Source organism: Nyctereutes procyonoides, unplaced genomic scaffold, assembly GCF_905146905.1.
Source record: "Nyctereutes procyonoides isolate TBG_1078 unplaced genomic scaffold, NYPRO_anot_genome, whole genome shotgun sequence".
Classification (NCBI taxonomy): domain Eukaryota; kingdom Metazoa; phylum Chordata; class Mammalia; order Carnivora; family Canidae; genus Nyctereutes; species Nyctereutes procyonoides.
The window spans coordinates 18,887,930-18,913,175 of record NW_026575160.1 but is presented as its reverse complement, the minus strand read 5'-3'; the positions used below and the strand labels follow the sequence as shown (position 1 = coordinate 18,913,175).

The 25,246-nt window shown below is 38.4% G+C and overlaps 2 protein-coding genes and 1 non-coding gene across 9 annotated transcripts in view; 1 reads left to right on the top strand and 2 right to left on the bottom strand.

Moving 5' to 3' along the window:
- LOC129502831 (uncharacterized) overlaps window positions 1-25,246 on the bottom strand; it is a 196,942-nt gene that overhangs the window by 34,269 nt on the left and 137,427 nt on the right. The window lies entirely within an intron of this gene.
- NT5C3A (5'-nucleotidase, cytosolic IIIA) overlaps window positions 1-25,246 on the top strand; it is a 55,083-nt gene that overhangs the window by 9,169 nt on the left and 20,668 nt on the right. Inside the window, exon 1 of one of the 3 annotated variants that reach the window (XM_055314656.1) lies at window positions 22,290-22,477. The exons of the other annotated variants lie outside the window; for them this stretch is intronic. The gene's annotated coding sequence lies outside the window, so the exon portion shown is untranslated. Of the gene's footprint in view, window positions 1-22,289; window positions 22,478-25,246 lie in introns of those variants that run through there. 3 annotated transcript variants of the gene reach the window in all.
- On the bottom strand, window positions 214-318 carry LOC129502999 (U6 spliceosomal RNA). The gene has a single exon (XR_008663091.1). It is a non-coding gene; the product is annotated as a U6 spliceosomal RNA (small nuclear RNA).

Below are 25,246 nucleotides of genomic sequence, written 5' to 3'. Positions count from 1 at the left end.
TTTTAATTTTCAGCTTTATAGAGTTCTGACAAAATTATAAAATATTTAAAGTGTACATTGTGATTGGATATACATATACACTGTGAAAGGATGCCCCCATCTAATTAATAAACCCATCACCTTACATATTTATCTTTGTATGCTTGTGAGAACACTTAAAAACATTTAAGTTCTCCTCTCGGCAAACTTCAATTATACAGTGTTCTCACCTATAAAAATGGTGGAACAACTTCATGAATTTGCATGTTGTCCTTGTACAGGGACCATGCTAATTTCCTTACTATCCCAATTTTAGTGTATGTGCTGCCGGTGGAGCATAGCAGACCCACTTCTGTCCTGCTGAATATCTTTTATAGCTTGGGTCAGGCCTCAGTCTCTGCAGAAAACACATTTCAAGTTCTCTAGGTGACCTCATGAAAGGGCCCTCTTGGTGAGAAGGTAGCGCTCCACTGTACCCATTCCCTTAGGGAAGCAGAGGGCACAGCAGCAGCTCTTCCAGTCACCCTCTTCACTCATTTCACCCTTTTGTATTCCTTAGGTGCGTAAGGACCCAGGATTCATGGAGCCAATTCTCTCCATTTTCCTTTCCTCATCTTAGTAGGATACTCACCCCTGAACTGAATTGAAACAGGAATATTCCTATTTTTTTTTAAGATTTTATTTATTTATTCATGAGAGACACACACAGAGAGAGAGAGAGGCAGAGACACGGGCAGAGGGAGAAGCAGGCTCCACGCAGAGAGCCTGACGTGGTACTCCATCCCTGGTCTCCAGGATCAGGTCCTGGGCTGAAGGTGGCGCTAAACCAGAGTCACCTGGGCTGCCCAGAAGATTCCTAATTTAATGTCTACTACATAAATTCAACATTCTATGGATTTTTAAAAGATATAAATCATTGTTATGAACCAAATTGTGACCCCATAAAGGTTTTTCTAGCTGGACTGAGAATCTATTAAAAAATCAACTGACAGATTAACAGGAGAAAATCAAATTTAATAGCATATGTATGGGTCATGTCATCCACACAGATGTGGAAATTCCACAGACAGGCAAAAGGTATACATGTCATTCTGAACTAAGGAGAAGGGAGTTGGGACCGAGGACCTGAGAGGAAAGGAACGGTTCGCAGGGCACTAAGAAGAGCAGATGTTTGCCCTGACATGCAGATGGGTCACTCAGGTAAAATTTCTCTCTCCTTATTCTGGGAAAGAACCTCAATTTAGAGTTCTTCTAAGTAGTTAAAGGATGAACAAATGTTTCTCTTGAGCCCACAGGGTCTTAATTGCCTTCAGCTCAAAATAATCTTCATGCCTGGGAGGTGCATCTTGGGGTGGCCTGACCTTGACCCCTACAGGCTTTTGAATGATAAGCAACCATTCCTGTCTAGCGAGCCTCAGCCTGTGTGTTCTGTGTCCTCCGTGACCAGTCCAGCCATTCCTGTGGACCCTGGGATCATGACAGCAGCAGAAGGCAGATGCTTACCTGACCGAGCCACCCAGGTGCCCCCATTTCTAATTTAAACACATCTCAACTACTTATGGGTTCCTTATAAACACCAACAATTATTCCTTACAAGCCGATGCTGTTTTTGAAACTTGAGTGAGTTTTCCTTCCTGGAGATAAACTTCTAACAAAAACTCCTTCCTTTCTTCTATTTTAAGATAACATCAAATGTTCTCTGGGTACTATACTGAGTAAGTGGAAAGCCCACTATTGAGTCTATATTTAGAAAAAGGAGAGGGCGGAGAACCAAGATTTAAACAACTGCTTTAGTGGCTCACTGCTATTATTGCAGGCTTTTAAAAATATCTGTGTATCCCAACTTTAATTTATATCAGTACTCAGATTTATGACCTTTTAGGACTGGGTTTTTAATTCATCATTTGTTTTGTGAAGTGTATTCCCCAAACTCCTGTGGCATTTCCTGATGATTTTTCATAAAGCAGCAATTTATATACTATCTTGTACTGTTCACTGTTGTGTGTGTTCTTTAAGGGCCTAGATTGGTATATATTTCTTTTTTAAGATTGTATTTATTTGTTTGAGAGAGAGCACGTGCACACACTTGCGCACATGGGGGTGAGGGGCAGAGGGAGAAGAAACAGGCTCCCTGCTGTGGTGGGGCTGTATCCGGAGGACCCCAGGACATGACCTAAGGCAGACATTTAACCTACTGAGCCACCCAGGCACCCCCTTTTATTGTCTCTTTTATTAGTTGCACCTAAGAGAAATAGCGACCTAAAATCAATATAACCAATGAACATTTTTCTAATGAGAGGTCCAAAAAATAGGCAGTTTCTGGTATTAATTAGGGGGTACAAGGATATCAAGACAGAGGTCTTTGAAATTCTTTTGGCATTTCTCATGGTCACAAGATGGCTGTTGCAGTTCTGGCCAACCTTCCATCTTCCAGGGAGGAGGATACTCCATTCAATAAAGCAGAATTTTCTCCTTACGTGTCTTTGGAGAGAACAGTGTCATATAGCCACCCTAACTAAGCCGAGGAATTTTTTTGGCTGAGCAAATGGCCACCCTCCAACAAAACTGAGATTCTATTAGTAGAAAAGAAAGGGAGGAATTAGGTAATAAGCAGTCTACCATGTTATAATACCATAGTCCCTATTCTTTTCCCATATCATTTGCCATTCAGTAAATTGATTTAATATTTGATAAAATAAAAACCATATATATATAATCTGGTATTACTGGTGGTCACATGGCTGGTACAAAAATAGAGTATTCCAACTGTTACAAGTCCTTGGTAATACAGCAGTAAAGAATACAGACTTGGAATAGCTTTACCCTTCTGTCCACCCCAAGTGTAAAGATTTATTTATTCACACCTGAAATACCTAGGTCTTGAATAGTTCTTGAGACATCCCCATTGCCTTCATACAATGCTAATGAGATTTAAAAGCTAGTCTCCCAATTATGTGTCACAACTACCTAAAAACTAGAGTCCTAATGATATGAAATGTTGGGATTTGGAGAGAATGGTCAAGAAAGAATTTTTGAGGCTTCTTCAGTGCAAAAAGGTGGTTTTATGAAAGCACAGGGACAAAACCCATGTGCAGAAAGAACACTGGGATTGTGAGGAGTGACTGATTATATACTTTCTTATTGGAGGGGAGTTAGGGAATAGCCAAAGTCTCTAAGGAATTTGGAAGCAAGGTTTCTAGGACTTTGAGGGGCTAGCTGTTGTTAGGAAAAATTATTTACCACTGTCCTAAAATCTTAGTCATGAGACCCTTCAAATGTATATCAGTGGGCCATATGCTTCAAGGATGATTGCTAATATATATTTTGGGGCCATAGGGGTAGAGATAAAGGAAGTTTCCATAGAGGATTTTCATATGTTAAAGTACGCTTACAGGATCCTGGAGATTGGGCTAACACCAAGCTAAGGTTGTCTTTTGCCTTTAGCAAAGTATGAACATTGAGGCAGTCAAGGTCCTGGAGGAAGATCACCCTGCCTGTCCCAAGTACTTATCAATGGGCTGTAAGTTATAAGGAAGTTTACTTTTTTTCTTTTGCCTTTGTTCTCCACATTATTAACAGTACTTCTACAATAAATGATTATAAATGTTGTAAGAGATCGCAAGGAAAGCTATGTGAAATTCAACGAAGAGTACACTGGATAATGATTGATGGCTGTGGTGCTTGAAAGGTAACAATCATGATTGATCAGTCTAAATAAAATATATTGTAAAATAAGGGGAATATATTAAACTCTTAACATTGCCAAAACTATATTCAAGGTCATCTTGAATCCCCAAATTTGCAAGTATGATGATATTTGTATCAGGCATATGACTTTGTCTTTGCAAATCAAGTGTCATGTTTCCTGTGTATTATCCTCATGCAACAAGTTTAACTACATTTTCAGCTTCAACAAGTGTGAGCTCTTATCTAGTAAGCTGTTTTCACATTAGCCAGAATTCTTCCTGAAACCGTTCTTTTTACAAAATTTTTTCCTTAAGCTTTTTGTTGTGAGTTCATTTACATAACAGATGGAGCTACTCCTGAACCAGATACTATATTACTTGTTTGGTTTTGTTTTTAATTAAGCTCGAGGCTCAACATGGGACTTGAACTCAGGACCCTGAGATCAAGAATCAAATGCTGTACCAACTGAACCAGCCAGGGGCCCAATACTATATTTTAAATGTATCCAAGGAGTCTCTTTTCTAGATAAAAACCATCATATCCTTAGACCCTTTTATGTTAAGCCCTCCAGGTGATTCCAATGAATGCTAAAGTTTGAGAACTGTAGGAGAATTCAAATTTTTGGGTAGCCTTGGTGGCTCAGTAGTTTAGCGCCACCTTCGGCCCAAGGTGTGATCCTGGAGACCCAGGATTGAGTCCCATGTCAGGCTCCCTGCATGGGGCCTGCTTCTCCCTCTGCCTGTGTCTCTGCTTCTCTCTCTCTTTCTGTCTCCCATGAATAAATAAATAAAATCTTAAAAAAAAAAAGTTTGCCCCCAGCAAAATGACAGAGTTTGCAAAATTTGTTAAAAAAAAAAAAAAAAGTCCCTCTCCCCTCCCAAAAAAATCCAATAAGGGGCAACTGGGTGGCTAACTCAGTTAAGTATCTGCCTTCAGTTCAGGTCATGATCTCAGGATCCTGGGATGGAGCCCCATGTCAGGCTCCCTGCTGGGGGGGGGGGGTGTCTGCTCCCTCTCCCTCTGACCCTTACTCTCATTCGTGTTCTCTCTCTCTTGCTCTGCTCTCTCCCTCTCTCAAATCAATAAATAGAATATTTTTTTAAAAATCGAGTCTCAAAAAAAAAAATAAAAAATCGAGTTTAATTGCTCACAAATAGTCAGAATTGGGGGCTGCCAGACACTGTGGAGAGAAAAATCCGAGTGATAAGGATATAGAAAAATGGGCATTTGTGTTTACTCTGTTGAAGGCGGTATATATATCGTTAAATAAATTATACTGCATTGATTACACTGTGGTGCATTTGTGTAATATTATGCAGCTTTAAAAACAAGAAAGTTGGTTAAGTGTCTGACTTCAGCTCATGCCATTGATATAGGAAAGACATTAAGGTTCAAAGCTGTCAGCCAAGAGAGAATTCTTGAGACATTTTTGGTACAAAAAGGTGGTTTTATTAAAGCACGGGGATAGGACCCCGTGGGCAAAAAGAGCTGCACAGGGGTCATGAGGAGTGGCCCATTAGATGCTTTCAAGTTGAAAGGGGTTAGGGGTAGCTTAAGTCTCTAAGGAATTTTGGAAGCAAGGTTCCAGGACCTTGAGGGGGCTAGCTGTTGTTGGGAAAGGTCATTTATTACTGTCTAATGAAACCTGAGTCATGAGACCCTTCAGATGTATACTGGTGGGTCATGTGCTTAGAGAATGACTACCAACATATATCTTGGCCGGGGGGAGGGTGGGTAGTGTTAGAGATAAAGGAAGTTTCCAAAGGAATTTTTTTTTTTTAAGATTTTTATTTATTCATTCTTGAGAGAAACAGAGAGAGAGAGGCAGAGACACAGGCAGAGGGAGAAGCAGGCTCCATGCAGGGAGCCCGACGTGGGACCTGATCCCAAATCTCCAGGATCACGCCCTGGGCTGAAGGCAGGGCCAAACCCCAGGGTAGTACCAAACCGCTGAGCCACCCAGGCTGCCCTCCAAAGGAATTTTTTATATGTTAAAGTGGACTTACGGGATCCTGGGGGTTGAGCTAAGATTGCCAGTTGCCCTTAGCTAAGTATTAACATCGAGGCATCTGAGTTCCTAGAGCAAAGTCACTCTGCCTGTTTCAAGGACTTGTCAGTGAACTGTAGGTAGTAAGGAAATTTAATTATTTTCCCTCTGCCTTTGTTTCCCACATCAGTGATCTCAGGGTCCTGGGACTGAGTGCTCCTTCTGGCTCCCCACTCTGTGGGGAGTCTGCTTGTCCTTCTCCCCCTGCTTGTGCTTGTGTGAGTTCTCTCTCTCAAAAAATCAAATTTTGAAATAAATAAATATATATATATATAAATGTATGTAAATCTGTATGGATTAGCATTTTAAAAAGTTCAAAAGATGGTGGTTACTAGGGGGGAAAAGCACATTGTAGAACGGTTATGGTTCTAAGAGACAGATACACATGTCTGTGCTTGTATGTCATTGGAAAATCTTAAAAAACTGCACGTAGAAGTGTAGTTGTTACTAGTAATGGGAGGATGAGACTAGGGAAGAGGAGACCTGTGTGTGCTCTTTTATCCTTTAATGTTGTACACTGTTTGAAATAGCATGGCACGTATATCTTTTTTAAAGAATTGAAAACATTTTTAAAAGTGTTTTGGGACCACATTGTAGAAACATCTGTATTATCAGTAGTGAGGTGTCCATAGTTAGCTTGCTGAAGAGCCATTGAGAGTGTGATACTCATTTTTTAAAAGTGGTAAGATCTGGAATGCATTGTAATTGCTCAATCTTGTAGCTGAAGTACACTAAATTAGCATAACTAGAATCAAGAGTCAAGGAGTGAGAGGAAAAAATCTTTTTCCCTCTACTTTTCTAAGTTCTGTGCTGGGGACCCTTTAACAGAGTTAACAAGAGAACAAGTAAGTTTTATTAACACGTATACATGACAGATACCTTGGGAAAAGTGAGGTGGGTTAAAATTACACCATCTACAGCTAAGCACAAAAAGAAGGGCATGAAAAAAAAAGGGCATGGAAGAGGGCTGTTGTTGGGTGGGAGGAGGAAAAGATGGTAAACCTGAATAAAAGTTGATAATGAGGATTTCAGTGCACTCTCTCCATTGATTTGAGTTCGTGGCACTTGCTTCATCATTTGCTTCCTTCTCTTTTGGTAGAGAGATGGAGACACACGTAGAAATGGAGATTTCCTTTGTAAGTGTAAATTTCCCTTGCAAAAGGGAACTTCTCTTTTCAGAACTTCTCCTGTGTCTACTGTTTCTCTGAAATAATCAGCTCAAAATAATCCTCATGCCAAAGAGGCATATGTTGGCGTGGCATTCTCTCACTCTGGAGCAGGAACTGAAATAAGCCTGGATTAAAGAGAATGAAGCCCTAGACTACTATAGGAGCAGGAGAAAGAAGAGGACGAACATTGACGGATGGCAGAGGTGAAATCTGTAGGCTTTGGAAAGAAACAGGATTTGTAACCCCAGAATATGCCATCTTCTTTTTTTCTTTAGCTAGAGATGGCATTTAAGATGATAGCTTAGCCCATTTCAGAGAGCAACTTCGTTTCCCTGGGTATCTCCCGTGTATTTAAGAGGTATGCGTGTTTTTAAATTTGTGCTTGTTTTTCTCCTATTAATGTCTTTAATTATAGGAGAGTTTTGGCCAAGAACCTAGAAAGATAGAGGAAAAATTGTTTTTTCTCCCATACATATTTTATAATTTTTGCAAACTGTCTTGGATTATCCTTAGTTCATCATAGCAGTTTCAATGTTCCCTACAGTTTATGTTAAATCATTTCCATGAATTTCTCTTTTGTTTGCTTCTAAAGTAATTCAGACATCACATTATTTAAAGTTACTGAATTAAGTCTATAAAGAATATTAAATCCCATTTTAATCTTTATTCTCTTTTAAATTAGAGATTGTAATTTATCTCTTCAGTACAGTAACTTATTTGAAATCTAATGTCATGAAACCTGCCTGAGGTTTCCCTTGCTTTAAAAACAGCAATCAGGGAAACCTAAAAAGAGCAGTCGGGGAGATCTACACAATTCCATTTTTGTGTCAGCAGGTGGCAGACTTCTCTCTGCTGTGGCTCAGTGCTAGCTTTCTAAATTATCTTTCTCATATATGCATTTTTAAATTTGCATTTATTCTATGCAGAATTTACTCCCAGGCCATAAGTTTTTGTTCAGCTTCTTCTGGGATATGCTTTTCTTCTGTGCAACCTCCTCTCTTGGTTTAGGAACAATCTGCTCTTTTTCGGTAAGGATAATCTCAATGTGGCAGGGAGAGCTCATGTATGGGTTAATCCGACCATGAGCCCTGTAAATTCTGTACTGGATCTTGGAGGGGTTTGTTCACCTGGATGTGATCAGTGACTAGAGAATCTCCATCTAAACCCTTGAGTTCAGGGCAGCCCGGTGGCTCAGCAGTTTAGCACCACCTTCAGCCCAGGGCCTGATCCTGAGGATCTGGGATCAAGTCCCATGTTGGGCTCCCTGCGTGGAGCCTGATTCTCCCTCTGCCTGTGTCTCTGCCTCTCTCTCTGTGTCTCTCATGAATAAATAAATAAAATCTTAAAAAAATAAATAAATAAACCCTTGAGTTCAGCATTACTCCCTGCATTTTTAAGCATGTGCAGTAAAAATTCAGCATTTTTCTTGGGCCACCAACCCAGTGTCCAGCCCCATGTTTGGCCCGGGCACAGCCACCAACTCCACCATTGTAGCCATGGGATGGCACACACTGCTTCTGCAAAGTGGCATTTTTCAAATACATGGTGGCTTTTTGGGTATGCATACCCTTGATGGCCTGAATGGTTTCATATGTGTTCTTAAAGTGAACATGAAGATTTGAACCTTTTTTTAAAAAAAAATTTTATTTATTTATTCGAGAAACAGAGAGGGAGGCAGAGACATAGGCAGAGGGAGAAGCAGACTCCATGCAGGAAGCCTAACATGGGACTCGATCCTGGGTCTCCAGGATCATGCCCTGGGCTGAAGGTAGCGCTAAACCACTAAGCCACCTGGGCTGCCCCAAAGATTTGAACCTCTTGATTTGCTTGATTTTGTAGGGTTTTCTGAGTCAAGCAAATAGCGAGCCATTTTCAGAGGTCACCTCAGGCCGCTTAGGGGAAAAGCTCGTTTATGCATTTTTATGTTTACTCTCTCACTGTTGTCTAAACCTGAAGGAGAGCAGAATTTATCACCCGAAAGTATGCTACTTTGGCATGTGTATTATTGTGAGCTGAAGGCAATCCAGACCTGGAGGAGTCAGGAAGAGCTTTTTACTTTACCTTTACCTACCTAAAAGAATTTAGAAAGGGGGCACCTACCATGTAGAGAGGTATTACCAGAGATCACTCTTTTACCTGAGAGACTTACCTGCATGAAGGCAAACATTGCTCTTCTCATTTTCCTGGAATTGCCTTACCTTTGGAGCCCCACACCTCTTCCCCTTTCTCCTTAGCTCAGGATGCTTTATAAGCCTCAATTGCCTGGTTGCCTTCCGGTCCTGTATCTTTGTGGGTTCCCATATTTTTGTGAGAGTTCCTGTAGGTGTGAAATTTAAGATTTCTTTTCTGCTAATCTTTTTTATTATGGGCTGGATGGCCTCAGCAAAGAACATAAAAGGGTGCAGGGGAAAGTATATTTCCTCCCCTACAAACTATTAATCTATAAAATTTTTTATTTTTTATTTTTTTTAAAAAGAATACTTTTTTATTTATTCACGATAGACACAGAGAGAGGCAGAGACACAGGCAGAGGGAAAAGCAGACTCCATGCAGGGAGCCCGACATGGGACTCAATCCCGGGACTCCAGGATCACACCCTGGGCCAAAGGCAGGCGCTAAAATGCTGAGCCACCCAGGGATCCCCTAATCTATAAAATTTAAACCAACTTTGATAGTTTTCTGCCATTATGGATTTAAATGCTGTTGTCTCTCTTCCACGTATGTTGTTTATCTTCCTCATTTTCAAGGTGCTGGTAGATTACAGAGTTGTTTAGTGGTTGATTGGAAGGTTGCTTAATTTGTTTGGCAAGTTCCTGCTTATGAGTGGGTGGAAGTAGATAGTCGCGTGTTTAACATGATGTGGGTTCCCGCAGGATCCTTCCTGTCCCCACTTTATCTCTGAAGCCTTGTCATGGCACAGCTCTCTCGTTTATTTTACTTCAAATGCCCCACTCAGGGCCTGGGTTCGGAACACCATCATCAAAAAAACAAACAAATCATTATCTTCTTATACAGTCTTCTCCCTGAACAGTTTATCAGTTTAGCTAGATTTCTCTGTCCCAGTGTTCTAAGGGAATGATTTTCACGAAGATAGGAAAAGTTTGAGAACCTAAGCATTGCAATATTGGGAAATGTTACAAAATAGAAACCTACTGAAGTCACATTAAGAAAACGGGGGGGGGGGGGAGAAAAGAGAAGAAAACAGGGCTACACTGGGACTAGAACTAGGAAACCATTAGAAACTGATTCATATTTGGGTTAGTTGGATACTGCCCTATTCTCTGCTAACCAGAGCAAGGGAACTAAAATTTGGGGTGTCTACTTATGGCCAAGTTCACTGTGCATGACCCTATTTAATCCTTAAAAACACAGTCCAACTGGTAAATTGTTGTAATCTTTATTAATTTGCTTAGGATCTAGCTTAGTAAGTAGCAGAGCTAGCACTACAATTCTAGCTCTCTGATGCTTTGAAGGAAAGCTTGCTTCTCAGTTGGGAACAATTGCTTTAATGAAGTATTATTGTGTTGCTGATCTTTAAAAACTTTGACTCTTTCCAAGCTAATTAAATATTTTTATTTGATTTCATCTTTTGTGCACAACTATGTACCATATATATGTATGTATATATATATAAATAATATGTATATAGAGATATTCATGTATATGTATATGGTTTTGTCACGTGGCCCTAGTTCTGGTAGGGTGGGGAAATCTATCTAGTGTTCCATGATTATCCACTTATTCTGTGTTAAAGTAACTTCTTTAACTAGTTAAATAATTGGTGATTTGAACTCCTTCTTAAAGTTAAAAAGATTGAGAAAGGAGGAATGTCCAGCATTATCTCATGTTGAATAACAATTTTGTCTTTTTTTTTTTTTTTTTTAAGATTTGAAGCAGACTCCCCCATAAGCACAGAGCCCAACATAGGGCACAATCCCAGGACTCTGAGATCATGACCCCAGCCCAAGTCAGACACTTAATTGACTGAGCCACCAAGGCATCCCTGAGTAACAGTTTTTAACCTGAGTACCTAGCATCCTGGGGCCGAATCCTTGCCTGCCTGCTATCATAATTTGTAGGTGGTTAAATTGACCTGAGTAGCATACTTACAAGCTTGGCATATATAATTATAGCATTTTCAGTTACTGAAATTTAATTTTGCTAAAGTCATATGAGAAACATGGTTTTTTGTAAAGGATTAAACTTCTATATCCATTTGATTGATTTTTGAATCCCCCCTAATACACTTTCAACAAGCACAGATCATATGATTCAGTATAGATTTTTATTTTTATATTTTTTAAGATTTTTAATTTATTTATTAGAGACACAGAGAGAGAGAGACAGGCAGAGGGAGAAGCAGGCTCCATGCAAGGAGCCTGGCGTGGGACTCGATCCCAGGCCTCCAGGATCACGCCCTGGGCTGAAGGTGGTGCCAAACCGCTAAGCCACCGGGGCTGCCCCAGTATAGATTTTTAAAAATTTATTCATGGGGTTCATGTGTGTGGATTTTTGGTCATGTGACTCATTTTAGGGCAGTTTTAAAAATTAAGGACTCAGGAGTACCTGAATTAAGATCCAGCTTTTTGTAAAGAATTTCTTCCTTTTTGGAGCACCTGGGTGGCTCAGTGGTTGAGCGTCTGTCTGCCTTCAGTTCAGGTCACGATCCCAGTGTCCTGGGATCGAGTTCCACATCAGGCTCCCCGGAAGGAGCCTGCCTCTCCCTCAGCTCATGTCTTTCTCTCTGTGTGTCTCTCATGAATAAATCTTCCTGGGTTCCCTGGGTGGCTCAGTGGTTTAACACCTGCCTTTGGCCCAGGGCGTGATCCTGGAGGCCCGGGCTCCAGCCCCACATTGGGCTCCCTGCAGTGGAGCCTGCTTCTCCCTCTGCCTGTGTCTCTGCCTCTCTCTCTCTCTCTCTCTCTCTCTCTCTCTCTCTCTCCCCTCTCTCCTCTCTCTCTCATGAATAAATAAATAAAATCTTTTTAAAAAAGGAAAAAAAAAATCTTCCTTTTTATTTACCTATTTTAAGTTTCATTTTTCCCTTGATTATTTTTTATTTCTGATATAATACATGCTGATATAAAAATTACTAAATCTAGGGACTCCTGGGTGGCTCAGTGGTTGAGCACCTGCCTTCAGCCCAGCGCATGATCCTGAATTACCAGAATCAAGTCCCACATCGGGCTCCCTGAATGGAGCCTGCTTCTCTCTCTGCCTGTCTCTGCACCTCTCTCTTTCTCTGTGTGTGTCTCTCTCTGTCTCTAATGAATAAATAAAATCTTTTTAAAAAATTACTAAATCTAGATAAATAAAATGAAGTAATCAATTTTTACCACCCAAAAAAACCCACTTATTTCAGTAAGTGTACTCCATTGTTTTTTATGCATATAACTACTAAATATTGTTTTTTTTCTGACAGGAGATCATACTGTAACATTGTTTTTATTTATTTATTTATTTATTTTTAAAGAATTTATTTATTTATTCATGACAGACACACAGAGAGGGAGAGAGAGAGGCAGAGACACAGGCAGAGGGAGAGGCAGGCTCCATGCAGGGAGCCCGACGTGGGACTTGATCCCGGGTCTCCAGGATCCGGCCCCTGGTCTGAAGGTGGTGCTAAACTGCTGAGCCACCCAGGCTGCCCTGTAACATTGTTTTTAATAAGAATTATTCACTTAATTTTTTAAAGATTATTTATTTATTTATTTATTTATTTGAGAGAACAGGAGGCGGGGAGGGACAGAGGGAGAAGCAGGCTTCCTGAAGGGCAGGGAACCTGAGGAGGGGCTCAATCTTAGAACCCTGAGATCATGACCTGAGCTGAAGGCTGACACCTAACTGAATGAGCCATCCAGGAGCCCCAAGATTATTCACTTATTAATTTATTCCTTACTAATTTTACACTTATTTTCATGACTATATTATATTCCTTTATGTTATTATATCATATATATCATAATTTAGCAAGTTCTTCACTGTTGAACATTTAGATTGGTTATCATTTTTCATTATGATAAATAATGGGTCAGTAAACATAAATGTTGCATCTGTGCAAGTCCATGACTATTTAAGAGGAATGCAGGGTCAAAGAGCATGCACGAATCTTAAAATTTTTTTTTTTTTAATCTTAAATTTTTGAATGTGCTACCAGGTTACCTTCTGAAAAGGTTGTACCAGTATGTATGTCCACTAGCAGTATATACAAGTACCTAGCTCCCTGTTTTCCTGGGAATAGGTGTCATTTTTTTTTCTTACTTTTGCCAAATGATAGTTGTTGTTTTTAAGTATTCATTACTTTTGGAGTAGAATTTTTGAAAATAATTGGCCATTTATTTTATTTTCTGAATTGTCTAAGTTCTTTTTATTGATTTGCAAGGGCTTTTATAAAATGATTTTAACTGTTAAAAGTAGGTTAGAAATGTATTTTTCCAAGTTTTTTTGTTCTCACTTTCATTTTTGAGTAGTGTATTTATGACCCGCCTTTCAAATCTTTAAATGGCTGCTGTTCTTTTTATTGAAGTATAGGTAACCTACAATGTTATATTAGTTTCAGGTGTACAGCATAGTGATTCAGTACTTCTTTCTACACATTACTCACCATGAAGTTTAGTCACCGCCTCTCACCATACGAAGTTACTACAATCATGATGGCCATATCCCCTATGCTCTACTTTTCATCTCTGTGACTTTATTTTGTAACTGGAAGTTTGTACTTCTTAATCCCGTTTGTCCTTTTAGCCTGTTTCCCCACCCACCTAAACCGCTCTTTAAACCAATGTACTAATACTTTATAATGTTTTACAGAGCTTAATTTGTATATGACTCCTCATTGACACATTATGACTTCATTCAATATCCAGAGTGGGAGGAGAATATCGCATGTTGTTTAATTTGTGTAGCTTACTCATTAGTTTATCCTCCCAGACAAAGAATGAGGAAAGGGAATCCCTGGATGGCTCAGCGGTTTGGCGCCTGCCTTTGGCCCAGGGCGTGATCCTGGAGATGTGGGATCGAATCCCACATCGGGCTCCCTGCATGGAGCCTGCTTCTCCCTCGGCCTGTGTCTCTGCCTCTCTCTCTCTCTCTCTCTCTCTCTCTCTCTCTGTCTCCCATGAATAAATAAATAAAATATTAAAAAAAAAAAACAAAGAATGAGGAAAGCTACTCCAGAAAAAGTAGTAAGGTGGAATTTTGACTCAAGAGATAATTTTTAAAAATATTTTTATTTATTAGACAGAGAAGGGGGGTGAGGAGCAGAGAGAGAAGCAGACTCCCTGAGGAGCAGAGAGCCTGATGCTGGACTGGATCCCAGGACTCTGGGATCATCATGACCTGAGTTGAAGGCAGCCACTTAACCCACTGAGCCACCCAGGTGCCCAATAACTTTCATTTTACCTTCATAAACATGACTTAACATATGCTGTGTCCATTTTGTCCAGAGATCTAGTAGCATTATATATACTTCTGCTTTTTTATATTTTGGGACATGTAACCTTTCAAAAATATTTGTTTTCTTCTGGGTATAATATAGATTACAGAAAATTTAGAAAATACCAAAGAGTATGAAGAAGAAAACAGAGTCACCTGGGATCCATTTATTCCTCTGTGATGACTGTTAATTGATTTTTATAATATATTTGATTCAGCCATGTTCAATGATTATCTGTACTATTGAATTTAGTTTGTTACTAGTTTATTATTTAGGACTTTTGTATCTATAATCATAAGTGAACTTAGATTATGTTTCCTCTTTTTGTACTATTTTTGACAGGGTTTTGTTTCAGGATTCTATACTAGTTAGTTTCATAAATGGAATTGGATAGCTTAACCTCTTTTTATGTGTTGTTAAACAATTTATCTAGCTTGGGGCCATCTGTTCTTTAAAAGTTTGAAAGAGTTCTCCCCGTAACACCTGACATAAAGCACTTTGAAGGCCATTCTCTGATAAACCTATTTTTGTAAGTTCTATTCTGATGAGTACACATTCCATTGTTGGACATAATATATGTTACCAAGACTTTGTATAGGTTAAATTAAGTGCTTTGGTTTAACATACAAAGGTTTCTTCTATTTACATACTTTAAAAATTCAAGTTATCACTCACTCATCCTACATATAATTTCAAGTAATTCTTCACTACAAGTTGTTCATTTATGAACTTGAATCTCTTTCCAAATAACTTACTTCTTCATTTTCTTACCTTATTATTTTTTAAATGAGTTTATCTGGCATAGCAAAAAGAAGATAGTAAGTTAAGTCTTTGTACTCTCTATTTAGAGGTATTGGATATAATACACCAATAATAAAAGTTTAAATAGCATAACCATTTTTGCCATTTTTAATGTGACCCATACCAAAGTAGCGATCCTAAACAATACTATTTCTTATCAAAAACAGAATACCAACTGTGTGATATGGAAGGAGTCCAAAACTAAAACAAAGTTTTTCTTATTCCATTTTGGGCATAGAGGTCCAGATATAATAAAATGGAAACAACGATTTCAGTGCTAAGCATCTTGAAATATTAGAACATAGTGCATTTGAGAGGAGAGCTAGGAAAGATTCTCTTTGTTTATGGTATTGTATTATACCCAGGTTTCTTGAACTTGACCTACCTACTGCAACATAAATATCATTTCCTTTAAAGGAGTTTAAACTACAGAATTTATTACTTTTTCTTTTTTTAAGATTTTATTTATTTATTTATTTATTTATTTATTTATTTATTTATTTATTTATTTATTTATGAGAGACAGAGAGAGAGAGAGAGAGAGAGAGAGAGAGAGACGCAGAGTCACAGGCAGAGGGAGAAGCAGGCTCCATGCAGGAAGCCCAATGCGGGACTTGATTCCAGGCCTCCAGGATCACGCCCTGGGCCAAAGGCAGGTGCGCTAAAACTGCTGAGCCACCCAGGGATCCCCTGAATTTATTACTTTTTAAGTTAAAAAGATATAAAGTATTTTGAAGAACCTCATTTGGGTTTCTGAAAATTAAATTAATCCTAGATTGTTGCAGAGTTTTTAAAGAAATTCATTTTGGGATCCCTGGGTGGCGCAGCGGTTTGGCGCCTGCCTTTGGCCCAGGGCGTGATCCTGGAGACCCCGGATCGAATCCCACGTCGGGCTCCCGGTGCATGGAGCCTGCTTCTCCCTCTGCCTATGTCTCTGCCTCTCTCTCTCTCTCTCTCTCTCTCTCTGTGTGTGTGTGTGACTATCATAAATTAAAAAAAAAAAAAATTAAAAAAAAAAAAGAAATTCATTTAGATTAGAATCATAGGTTTTCCTCAATTTGCATATTTGTGTACAAATTCATAAATGCAGCAATCAACTTCACTAGTAATCACCTAATAGGATAGGTTTTTAGAATGATTTTAAATGAGAAGAACTTACAGAAAATCTTTGTTTCCTGTTCATTTCCCCAAAATGTAATAATTCATTGTTCCATCTCTATTTTTGCTCCTAAACATTTAAAATCATATTCATAGGGCAGCCTGGGTGGCTCAGCGGTTTAGCACTGCTTTCAGCCCAGGGTGTGATCCTGGAGGCCGGGCATCGAGTCCCACTTTGGGCTCCCTGCATGGAGCCTGCTTCTCCTTCTGCCTGTGTCTCTGCCCCTCTCTCTCTGTGTCTCTCATGAATAAATAAATAAAATCTTTTTTTTTAATTATTTAAAAAATAAATAAAATAAAGTCATATTCATATAACTATAGGAAACAGTTGCTGGAGGGGCAGTGGGTGGGAGGATAGGATAACTGGGTGATGAGCATTAAGGAGGCCATATGATGTGATGAGCACTGGGTGTTATATGCAACTGATTAATTACCGAACCTAATCTGAAACTGATGATGTACTACATGTTAGCTAATTGAACATGAATTTAAAAAATAAGTTTAAAAATTAAAAATTAAATCATACTCTTACAAACCTTGGTAGCATCTGCTTCAATTCTGGACAGTCACAGTGTTGAAGTTAGCTGACTGTTGCCTTCTTTAAAGAAGTTTTAAGGGAAGTCAGATGCTTAAATGGATGTTTTGCATGTTTAAAAGAATCACCTGGTGTATATATCATACAGCAATTACAGCAATTAGCAGGAACAAGTTTTGCTAGAGTCTATAGAGAGAGTATTGCATTTCACCTACTACTGAATGGGCTTCCTTATGTGATTTTATTGTTTTGTTTGGAATAATTTCCTAGGTGTCAGTCAAGTTCAGATTGAAGTTTAAAAATATATTCTAGGGCAGCCCTGGTGGCTCAGCGGTTTGGCACCGGCCTTCAGCCCAGGGCCTGATCCTGGAGATCCAGGATCGGGTCCCAGGTCAGGCTCCCTGCATGGAGCTTGCTTCTCCCTCTGCCTGTGTCTCTGCCTCTCTTTCTCTCTCTCTCTCTCTCTCTCTCTCTCTCTCTCTCTCTCTCTCTCTCGAGTGAATAAAATCTTTAAAAAAAATAAAAATAATAAAAATATATTCTATAGCCAAATGATGATTGGATTGTGGTAAACTGAGTTAGTAGTTGACTCTTAGATTGGGTAATTGAGAAACTATCCTTACTATGTAGGTTTTGTGTAGAATTATGAAGTGATTTCTTTCACATACAACTATTAATTAATGTGGTACTTTTATTCCCTTTACTTCCCTGCCCCCAGATTAAAGGCAAAATCAATCAATATGTTATTAAGGTTTAAACTGGATAAAGGGCAGCCCAGGTGGCTCAGTGGTTTAGCGCCACCTTCAGCCCCCTGTGTGATCCTGGAGACCTGGGGTCGAGTCCTGCGTCAGGCTCCCTGCCTGGAGCCTGCTTCTCCCTCTGCCTGTGCCTCTGCCTTTCTCTTTCTCTCTCTGTGTGTCTCTCATGAATAAATGGATAACATCTTTAAAACAAAAATGCCATCTGTAAAAAAATAAATAAACTGGGTAGATTTGATTTTTAACGGGCTTTCTTTTTTCATTTCAAATTTTTGAGAAACTTTTTATTTTTTTTAATTTATTTATTTATTTTTTTTTTTATTTACGATAGTCATACAGAGAGAGAGAGAGAGGCAGAGACACAGGCAGAGGGAGAAGCAGGCTCCATGCACCGGGAGCCCAACGTGGGATTCGATCCCGGGTCTCCAGGATCGCGCCCTGGGCCAAAGGCAGGCGCCAAACCGCTGCGCCACCCAGGGATCCCTTGAGAAACTTTTTAATGGCAAAATACGAAGTGATCATTTTTAGCTTTTCAAGTTGATTGAATAAACTATCTAAATAGTTGTAGCTGGTTACTCAGAAGTACAAATGGCTATCTCTTTCTCCACTGATAAAGACACCTAGTTACAGTGTTAAAAGGGGAGAAAAATCTTCCAAAGATTTGAGTCCTGTATGGTAAGTTCCCTGCTCTTTGGTGTGTCAGTTGCAGGTATAGAGTTTCTTTTCAGAGCTTTATGAGTGATTTCTGTTTCCATGACCAAGAGTAAAGAAACTCCAGGACAACAGGGGCCAGTCATTGATTCCAGAGATCACAGTTCATTGTGCTGCTAAAAGAGCCTCTTTACAACTTCTAAATCTTCTATATTCCCTTTCAAAAACAGAACACAATATCTTAGAGCTATTTGAAACAAAATTCATTTTCTTTTACTCCATACTTTGTATTTGTGTCCTTGTTCTTTTTTCGTGGCATCGTTTCAAAACATTATTCTTTTTCTTTTTAAATATTTTATTTATTTATTTGAGAGAGAGGGAGAAAACATGAGCAGGAGGTGGGCGAAACAGAGGGTAAGAGAAAAGCAGACTCCCCCGCTGAGCAGGGAGCTGGACATAGGGCTCGATACCAGGCCCATGGGAACACAGCCTGAGCCCAAGGTAGTCGCTTAACCGACTGAGCCACCCAGGCACCCCTCAAAACATTATTCTTATTCACAGACATCTCTAGCCCTATCATGTAAGTTATGTGTATATCATTGCTTAGAAACAGCATGATATAATGAGAAGAATAGTCACATTAGTAGTAACTTTTCCAGACCTTAGGTTCCTTATCAATAAATAAGAGAAGTATTCTCTTTCTCATAAAGCTTTACTGAATAAATAGAATGTATTGTCAGGGATTAAGAATACCCTGTCCCCTCAAGGTCCTTCTAGCTAGAGTAAGAATCAAATTGATGTGAGACAGATTAACAGGAGAAAATCCAATTTAGTAGCATACATATAGGGAATCCACAAAGACATGGAATTTCTGAAGACTATCAGGCAAAATGAGGTATGTATGTCATTCTGAACTAAGGAGAAGGGGGTGTAGGGGTTTGGGTCTTCAAAGGGAAGGAATGCAGACCTCAGGAACAATGAAAAAGAGTGTTTGGTAAACAAATATATGTTGGGTCACTTAGAAATGGTGGGACCAAGAGAGGGCTTTTGATCAAAGAGGCCTTGCTAGGTTCTTCTCTGTCTACTATACCTAATTCATAGCATAATGTAGTTATCTATGGGGATAGCTCTCTTTCTGGAGCAGGTCCTTTATCTAAATTCTTTTTAGGCACTTTTGGGGGGTGGGAGGCTCAGGGTAAATAGCTTTTCCTAAATCTGCTAGGTTTTGATTGCTTTTAACTCAAAATAATCTGTATGTTAAAGTGAGCCATTTTTAGGGCAGCCTGCTCTTGGTCCCACAGTATATAAAAGGCCATTGCATGCTTCTGGGATTCTGAGAGGGTAAGAAAAGGGCTTGAAAAATGTTGGTCCCTCCTGAAAGGATTGCTCACCAGGCATTCCATCCCACCCCAAGCACATATGCACACTGGGTGGAACTGATCTTGTGGGAGAAGTTCCCTGTAGGCAGGGAACAATGCTCCTGTTGCCTTTCTTCTCTCCTTGGGCTAGGCAGAGCAGAACACCCGCAGAGGCAAAGTCATCTTCCACCCCCTTGATAACATACTAGCCAAGTTTCTTTTCATGCTGTATTTTGTTTTGTTATAGAGCCAACTGGCTGAATTCCTTGTTCTGTCTCCACTTTAGAAGTACTGTTTCAATTTATCCACCCATGATTGACTCTGGTTGTTTTACTTTATTTTTAACTTTCTTTTCTGATTATGGACATGGTTGATGCTACTACTGTAATGTTTGTAATAAGCAATTTTCTGTTTCCTAAGGAACTCATTTTATAAAACTCAGAAATAAAAAATAAAATAGGGGCAGCCGCGGTGGCGCAGCGGTTTAGTGCTGCCTACAGCCCAGGGCATGATCCTAGAGACCCGGGATCGAGTCCCATGTCGGGCTCCCTGCATGGAGCCTGCTTCTCCCTCTGCCTGTGTCTCTTCCTCTCTCTCTCTCTGTGTGTCTCTCATGAATAAATAAATAAAATCTTTCAAAAAATAAAATAATAAAAATAGCCCCTTAATCCCATCTGATACTGTCTTATATATATTCTATTTTAGACTTTCCAATGCTTGTATAAAGAATTTCCCCCCCAAATTGAACTCTTGCTATAGATACTCTCATAACTTTTTTCACTCAATAGTAGATCATGTATCCTGAGTATATCTGTAAATATCCATCTCATAGACCCCGCCCAGTGATTTACAGGCATGGATTCTGAAGTCAGAAAGTTTGAATATATTTCTGCTACTTCTCAGCTACAGCTTTAATTTATTCACCTGAAATATGAGGATAATAATAGCACATACCTTCTGGGGTTATGAGTGTTATAGGAGATGAAGTATGTCAAGTGCTTAGAAGTACCTAACACATAGTAAACGTACAATAAATTTTAGCTATTTATAATAATCATTTTGGGGAACTGTATACTCTTGTATTTTATGTGTATACTATAATATATTCACCTTATATTAATGAACATTTAGATATTGGGCATTTAGGTTGCTTACAGTCTATGGGGCACCTAGGTGACTCCGTCAATTGAGCATCCCTCATTTGATCTCAGTTCAGGTCTTGATCTCAGGGTCATGAATTTGAGCTCTGTGTTGGGCACCACTCTGGGCCTCAAAAAAAAAAAGTCTATAGAATATATCTTTGCAACTAAATCTTTGTGTACTGCCTTATTTCCTTAAGTTAGTATTCTCAGGACATAAAATTGATATGTCAAAGGGAATGTATATTTCTGAAGCTTATAATAATATTTCTAAATAGCTCTTCAAAAAACAACTCTGACTCCAGCATTCTTTATGTTGTTAAGAATGATTTATCTTGAGTCATCTTTCTAAGTGCTAGCTTTAAAATTCTTATCATTGCTACTTATGTTAATATATTATAGGACAGTTAAGTCATCGTATTCATACGTAATACAGGCGTATTTTCAAAAAGGATCACCTGGTAGCCCTTGAGCCTCTATTAGTAGAATATAAATGATTTTCTTGGTAGAGGAATGTTTTGTTGTAAGTCTTCTTATCTTATTAAAATAAGACAGCAGTGCCAAATTTTTAACCTTTGGTAGGTACCATGTTTGGATAATTTGTTAGTGACCTTTGAAAAAATCATTTAAACATTTTTTTGCATTGTTTTTAACAGAGTATGCTACTTCACAAAGTTCGACTACTGAAATGCTATGTGGGTTTGATTTCTCTTGAGCAAAGAGAAAAGGCAGATATAAATATTTATGTAAGTGTAGCCTCCTCGTGTTCCTAATGATAAAGTTTCCCAGAGAGCCCGTAGCATAACTTAACTATCAGGCCCTGACATATGGTATTAGCATATTGCCAGCCTGCTACTCAGGTCAAAAACAAGCCTGGTTCTCTTTAAAAGTTAAAAATATTTTTCTTCACAACAGTTTCACTGTTTTTATTTCTAACAGGAAAGTAACATTTTCAATCTTCTAACCTTAAAATTTAGTTTTCATTGTTTGTATTCAGGTTTTTTTTAGCAAATAAAATTTACAGTGTAGGCAATATGAAGAAAAACCTTAAAATCAGTAAAGGCTCTTAACATTCTAGTGACCACACTTACATGCATCATGTCTTTTCTACTGTGTCTTAAATGAGGTAACCTTTTTTAAAGTTGTGACTATAATATACCAACATAAAATTTGCCATTTTAACTGTTTTTAAGTGTACCATTCAGTGGAATTGAGTACACTGACATTGTGCAACCATCACCACCATCCATCCCCAGAATTCTTCGTTTTCCAAACTGAAACTCTGTCCCCATTGAGCAATGGCTCCCATTCCCCTCCCCCCAGCCCCTAGCAAACAAAACCTACTTTTTTTTTCTTTGTATTGAAATATAATATTCATACAGAAAGATACGTATACCACAAGTACACTGACAACCAAAAAACAGGATGAGGAAGGGGAGTATTTTAAGTATTAATATGGAAGTTTCAGTTTTCTTGCAGAGCTGTTTGCCAGCTCTAATAATACAGATTTACCTTCTCTTAACTGTCACATTATTTCAATTGATCATTTTCTGTAGACTGGCCGGTGAGTAGCTCAGAGCTAGCAAGTGTCACCCAGAGCATAATGAAGCACTGTGTAGTAATGCGTCACAAGACCATTTTTGCATAGAGCTTAGCCAAGGCTTTTGGAACCGCCCTCGGGTGCACCTTGTGCTATATTAGTGCTTCTCAGACAGGAAGAATTTTCTTTCGCTGGCGTAGCTCGTCCGGTTACCTGCAGGGTAAGTGTGTACAGCTCATGTCAACAAAGAAGTTTCTCTAGCTTCTCTTTATCTGACCCTTATTTGGTTCAGTATCTTGTTGAAATTTTAGGCATTTAAAAATACAAATTAAGGAAATAAAAATAGAATAAAGCAGTATAATGTAAAACTTCACAGTTTACAAAGATATGAATATGTAAAACTTTGCAGTGTCTTGGGTCTTAGAAATTACAGTTTAAAGGATCTAATTTTAAGAGCTTCTTGTTTCATATGTAAATATTGAGAAAAAGCAAATGTACCCTCAGAAATCTCAAAGGAAAAAAAAAACTGTAAGATCCAATTTTGTTGTTCATTTAGTTGCTCTGTGACTCAGTTTTGCTGATTGCCACATAAATTTGTGTCCCTAGGACTGGGAACCATATATTATGCCTTGGAATCATATATAATGCCTAGTAATAATTAATTTTTATTTTGTGCATGTGCGTTTTATCTAAGATACTATGGAATAGGATTATATGATATGTTTTATGAGTTGATAAAAGCTGGATTATAGTCTCTAAAGTTTAACAAATTGTACATTGAAAATTATGGTTCAAAAAAAAGAAAATTATGGTTCAAACGTATATTACTATAAAACCCTAGAATGTTGTGGCTTAGATTTAAATAATTGAATTTATCTTATTTTTTATAGTTTTTTTTTCTTAATCAGGAGAATTAGATAATGCAGCAGACCATTTCTGTAAGCAGTTTATTTGGTTTTTATTGGCAGTCTATATCCAAGCCCTGCATCTCTAGATATTGCTTACCACCTGTGCTGTCGTTCTAGGACAAATTCAAGGACAGAACTCAAAGTGCCCTAAGTGTAATCAGTATAAATTACTTAATTTCCATGTGTCTTGGTTTACTCAGCTTGAAAAATGCTATTAGATATTAGGACAGTGGGGGTGGAGAGGACATATGAATAAATTCTAAGTTCTGAAATCATGTGTTTTTTTTAAGTATCCATCAAATTCTGACTAAGAAGCCAAGTTTTACTGCCTAAGAAAAGTGGTGTAAATTGCCAATTTTTAAATAACTAGCCTTTGAAATCTATTTTTCCTCTCTTTTATCTCCTTTTCTTCCCTTCCTATCTTTTCTTCTTCGGCCCAACAGGCTCAGGAAAGACCTGAGAATATTCAGTTTCATTTTTGTCTTACGTCTATATTGAGAAAGTTTCACTTTTCAGTTTGGGTTTTGTTTTTTGTTTTTTCTCACTGCTGCCTTGAAAGTCTAATTAGGAAGAATTATTTAAATGCTCCAAGAAACTGATTTACAATGCTACTGAAATGACAAATTTATGTTTGATCTTTCTTGTGCTAATCACCCTAAGAAAATGTCATTATTAAAAATATAAGCTTAGGTCAAGTAATACAGTTGCTGGAAAAATGCAACAAAAATGGATTCATTTGGAAGTTTAATACTGTTGCTGGTACCCTGTCCAAATTATAGTAATACGTGCCCTTTTCTTATGTAAGTAATATAGTTTACCATTCAAAATTTCATTACCTTATTGTTGTGTAGTGCAACCGTTTCTGCAAGTATCACAATTGAAGCAGAATCACAACTTTTTAAGCCAATGATATTGGTGAGCATAATCTTTCTCACTTTCACATAAGACAGAGTCAGGTGGATATTTAAAAATATTCAATTTGCATTCAGATAAAGGCAAGTAAAGTTTTTTCTTGTAGACATAGAAATTTTAAGTCATTGATTTGATTAACATCTTTTCAAGATTAAGTTAATGATCTCAGAAGGAGATAGATACCACAATCGCTAAAACTTTTCTGTTACCAACTTTGTGCTATTCCAGTCAAGTTCTTACCTCTTGCTTCCGTCTTTAGCTTTGTCCTACATATTCTGTGTAATGAACACTGTTAGAGCAGAGACCTTAACCTCATAGTGAAAGCACACAGAGTAATTCTTTTCCCATTTCCACGCTTTCTAGTCGACATGAAAAATTCCAAAGACTTTAAAACTTCAAAACTTCCTCTGAAGATGGTTCATACTTCCAAGGCTGGGATTTTCTATTTTTGAATGTGTCTTCTACACTTGATGTGTTGTTTCCAACAGCCCTTCTCCTGAAGCATCTGCAACAGATGACCGCTGGCAACGTGAGCCAGAACATTATATACCAAGTATAGGTTTACAAGTCTATTGGTTTAAAAATACCCTGCCCTAATTTTCAGTGTCTTCCTTAGATTAGTGCCAGAATGCTGGCATTTATGCCTTACTCCTGACACTTTTGTAATGATAGAGACAATGGGGTGATTTTTGCGTTGGAACAACAGTATCACTTTATGTGATATTTATCTCCGAACAAGGATACATTCTGGTCAGATTGCCAGCGAAGATTGGCAAGAATGAAGGACCTTCAGTTGAGATTTGCATAGTATCCACGAACTATTAGTTTATCAAAAATAATGCCCTAAAATTTGCCATTATCAAATTTCTGATGACTCTTTGTTTTTGTTTGAGAAAAACAGTTACTTTTTTACTTACTGACGGTGGATTTTTTTCCCCCTCTTTTCTATTTTTCTTCATAACCATAAATGAGCCAAACTTGGTGGTGGTGGGAACAGGAATTGGGCTGCCTGGCTCTGTGTAACAAGATTTGAGATTCCCAGATATTAAAATGTATTCTGCACTGCTTGAATTGTTTTTCTTTGGGCTTTTCAGATGTTCTGCAAACTCTATAGTACTTTTCCACATTCTTCTTCCTCTTTTCCAAGCTGATAAAGTGGTTTGATTGAT